This window comes from Narcine bancroftii, chromosome 11, assembly GCF_036971445.1.
Source record: "Narcine bancroftii isolate sNarBan1 chromosome 11, sNarBan1.hap1, whole genome shotgun sequence".
NCBI classification, from domain to species: Eukaryota; Metazoa; Chordata; class Chondrichthyes; order Torpediniformes; family Narcinidae; genus Narcine; species Narcine bancroftii.
Window position 1 is genome coordinate 36,926,733 of NC_091479.1, and position 4,497 is coordinate 36,931,229.

At 52.7% G+C, this 4,497-nt stretch overlaps 1 long non-coding RNA gene across 1 annotated transcript; it reads right to left on the reverse strand.

Moving 5' to 3' along the window:
• Positions 1 to 1,136: 1,136 nt before the first annotated feature.
• On the reverse strand, positions 1,137 to 3,666 carry LOC138745251 (uncharacterized). Its single transcript, XR_011346101.1, has 3 exons — positions 3,158 to 3,666; positions 2,406 to 2,483; positions 1,137 to 1,281 (listed from the first exon to the last, which is right to left on the reverse strand). It is a non-coding gene; the product is annotated as an uncharacterized lncRNA (long non-coding RNA).
• Positions 3,667 to 4,497: the final 831 nt, after the last annotated feature.

Sequence of the window (4,497 nt, forward strand, 5' to 3'; positions counted from 1 at the left end):
CTCTGCAAACTGGATGACCTATGACAACCTTCTACACTGTCTACAACATCTCTACCTCTGTGTGATCCCCTGACGTACCCACCCTTCCACTCCCATCATCATTCATAAAAATCACAAAGAGCAGGGGTCCCAGAGCAGATCCCTTTGGAGCGCCACTAGTCATTGTTCCATCTACTACTACCCTCTGTTTACTGCAGACAAGCCAATTCTGAATCCACGCAGCCAAGGCTCCATGGATCCCATGCCTCCAGACATTCTGAATGAGGCCTCCGTGGGGATCTTGTCAAGCACCTTACTAAAATCCTCATGCAGCACATACAGACCTTGACCTTCATCTATCTCCTTTGACACCTCCTCTAAAAACTCAATTTGACTCGTGAAGCAGGACCTGCTCCTCACAAAACTATCCATGAGTTTCCCCAGCATGTTTGGGCATTGCCCTCGGCCCCAGAATCTGCAGACTTCCTGGCCAGTCCCTCCCTTACCCCTTCCCAGAGCTTCCGCATCCATTAGAACATCAAGCATTGCTGCCCAGTACAGGCCCTTTGGCCCATAAAGGCTGTACTGACCTTTGTAAATGTTCTCCACAACCTTTACCTGTACCACACCCATAGGAACATAGGAAGTGGGAACAGGAGTAGGACAAAAATGGCCTATCGAGCCTGCTCTGCCATTCAATATGATCAAGGCTGATCTAATTTATGACCTAACTCGACCTACCCTGCCTTCTCGCCATATCCCCAAATTCCTCTATCATGTAAAAATTCTGTTCCCTCACATCCACATGCTCGTCTTAGAGACTTTTATATGTACCTATTCTACCAACCGCTATCACTTTCACCGGTGACGCATTCAAAGCTCTCACAACTCTCTGCATAAAAAAAAGTCTCCCCTCACCTGAAGCGGATGCTCTCTGAGATTTGCACCTGACACTTTAGGAAAGGTTTCTGGCTGTTCATTCCATCTAAGCCCCCCACAATCTTATTTAGAAAAAGTTATTAAGCTGTGGAAGGGGCAAGTTGGGAGAGGGAGGAGGGGAGAGAGCTGGTGGGGGAGGGGTGAGAGCTGGTGGGGAGGGGACAAGGCCGTGTTGGGGAGAGGGATCAGGACCGCGTTGAGGTGGTGAACGGACAGACATGGGTGGATCTACCTGCCGAAATAAAGGAGCAATAAGAAGGCCATCTCGGGATCTACCAGCATCTTCTGGGGCTTGATGTCTCAATGGAAAACCCCCTGAGGATGGAAGTAGGCCATGCTCTGCTACAGCTGGTACATGAACATCTGGCAACACAACGATATAACATGACCCACTCTGCCTCCACACTGGCCGGGTCTATATCCTGAGGGTAAGGGGAGGTGGGTGAACGGCCCCTCCCTGCCAATCAACATCCATCCTCATCATCCTCTCCACCCCTCTCCCCTCACTACCCTTTCTCTCCTCACCAATACCCATTGAGACCCTCATGCACCCTTCATCGATATCCAGTCCCCAGCGAGACTCAGCCAGTAAACTCCTTCATATCCTCCAACCCCACCATCCAAGCTTGCCCCAGTGGACAACTTGACCACCCAGACCCACAACCACTTTGATGTAGATCATGGGAATGGGCTGCTTGGCCTTGTTGAAGTGCTGGACCATGCAGTGAACCGTCTTGGGAACATAGTCCAGACCCAGATTCAAATAAACCTGCTCTTCCTCTTGGACACAATACAAACATGTCAGCTGGATTTACCCTCCAAAACCCCGTGCCTCTCCCAACAGGAGTGCCAGCCCCTCCTGCTCTCTGTAGGCCTGATGCCCCCACTGCTCAACACAACATGGCATGAATCCAACGGCTCAGCGAGCAGAGCGTCAACAGGCCGTAGAGGACCCGTCCGCTACCCCATCATTCGGCTTCTGGTGAGACTGCACAAAATGTGCAGCTCTGACCGCCCTCCCTCGTGAGGCAAGGATTCACCGGGGGAGAAAAACCATTGACGTTTCGAGATGAGAAATGTTTGCAGCCGGGTGTTGGCTGGGGTCGAACATGTGGAGGCTGAGTTGTTGGGACGATTCAGAGCAGGCGTTGATTTGGAAGCGCACCAAAAGGTGCCAAAAGTGAGTTATGGGGGAAAGTACATTCGTGAAATGAATTGGGGAAACAGACTGGAGGGGCTGAGTGGCCGAATTTGGCAACCTTGTCTTGTGGTCTTGGCTGCTGCTGTCTGGAGTTGAAATGGCAAGAGGTCATGAGTTAATGGGTGAGGAGCAGGGCAGCCAACGTCAAAGAGTCAGCACTGGTCAGAGGGGCAGGATGGAGGCAACAGAGAGGCTGCAGCGAGACAGATCGATTGAAGGAATGGGGAAGGTAGCAGCAAATGATATGCATCAGAGTGAGGGTGGGGTGGGTGCAGGTGGATCTTACCTTGACTACAGAGGAGAAGTTGAGAAGAGGGACAATGATGGTGTGATCCAACTTTCGCACGATCTGCAGTTTGCGGTTCTATGGCGAGAGAAGAACATCAGCAAGGCTGGGCGATGGGTCGGGGCCCTGAGGGGCAACTTGTCCAAGTTGAGGGGGGAGGCGGGGAGGAGATTTGTCAAGAGGTCAGAGGTGGGGAACTCCAAGGGAGGCCGAAGTGGGGGACTTTTCGAGAGTCAGTGGGGGGGACTTTTCGTGTCGCTGGAGTGGGGACTCGTCAGGGGGTTCAATGAAGTATCATTTCAGTTTTTATGATTGTTTTCCCAGCTTCTACTAAACAATGAATTTGCAGAAAATCTTTGATATTTGCCAGGTGAGTGAGTGTGTGTGTGTGTGTGTGTATGTGTGTGTGTGTGTGTGTGTGTGTGTGTGTGTGTGTGTGTGTGTGTGTGTGTGTGTGTGTGTGTGTGTGTGAGTGTGTGTGTGTGTGTGGGGTGGGGGGTTGTGTGTGGGGAGGGGGGCTGCTGTTGTGGGTTTGTGTGACTTTCTCTGTTTCCAAACCCCATGGCTGCTTTGGTCTCTGTCAGATGCTCCTCTTTCCACCCACCCTTCAAAAATGTGTTTGGGGTGTTTTTTCAATTGGGTGTAATTGTGTGAAACGGGCTGATGTGTCGCAAGGGCCTGTGAACGTGCTGTAGACCCTAAATTTAAATATCAGGGTTTTTCATTTCCACACAACTGCTCCTCCCCCTCACCTTGAATCTCTTGTCTTGCAAGATCTTCTTGATGGCAATCAGCTCTCCGGAGTCCACCAGCCTTGCCTGGTACACCACACCGAAAGATCCATTGTCGATGATTTTAACATCTGTGCAGGACACCACCTTGGGGACGTTGGGTCCATGACACGGTGTGGCCACCTCTGTTGTGACCTTATTGCCATGTCCTCTGGGGCAGAAGCAGCAGCATTTACACACCCAGAGGGTACACAACAGGTCATTTATCCCAACCCAGCCTTGCTGTCCAAGTTAGTCTCTACCCCTCCCTCTAACTCCCTTCCAAGGGTCACCTAAATGTCAGAATTGATCCTCTGGTGGTTCGTTCCAGCTTCTCTCAGTAGAAATATTGCCACCCCAGGTCCTTCTATGATCACTCTCCTCAGACTGAGGCCAGTTCTGCAGCCGTTCACTTTGTCTACAACCCTCCCTCCATGAGAGGATCGGGTCATCTTGACCTTCAGCACGTCCCGGGGAGATGAACCACTCTGAACCCTACCACGGGTTTAGCAGAAGCCCTCCACATTCCCAGAAGCTCAGCAACACCGTGATCTTCCATGATGCAAGCGAGACCTCGTCGCCTGAGGGAGCAGGTGGTGCGGAGAGAGCCCCACGCTTCACCGCTCAACTCTGCTGGGTCCGCCGCAGCAGAAACACTTTCTAGCACCTTGATCCAGGTCCACTGGGGGAAAGAATCCTATCCCGGTTGGGGGGGTGTGGGGGTGTATGCAAGGGTGGAAGGGATCTTGTAACCACGGGGGGGGGGGGTGGCGGGTGGAGGAGCGGTCCTGTCTCTCAGTGGACAGATCCCATTCCAGGTGGAGGGGGAGCTCTGTCCCATTTCTGTTGAAAGGTCTGCCTTCCATCCCCCTCGCAACTTCTCTTCTCCCTCAGACACCTCACACTCTCCCCTGCCCCGAATCCTCTACCACACTCTCATCCCCCACCCAACACCACCCCCATGGTTTCCCCAGTGCTTTCCGTCCCCTCGCACCCCATCCCCCCAGCTCATCCCTATGTCCCCTATCTCTGATCCAATCTCCCTTGACATTAGCCTGTGGTGCTACCCCGTTCCTTTGTTCTCCCCTCCTGTCCTACAGACCCCATTCCTTTATCCCCTCACATGCCATTGTTCTCCCCCCCCAGTCCGCTCCAGCTGCCTCATAAAGTGCCCTGCACTCAGGATGGGGAGAGGGGATTAAATGTAGCCTCCATTCTCTCCGCCCACACTGGATGAAGGATGGTGCCAGAGGAGTCTCTGTCCCAGTAGGGGAGCATGTAACAGGCTCTTTATCTCACCCATGGGTGCAGGGTGCTTCCAA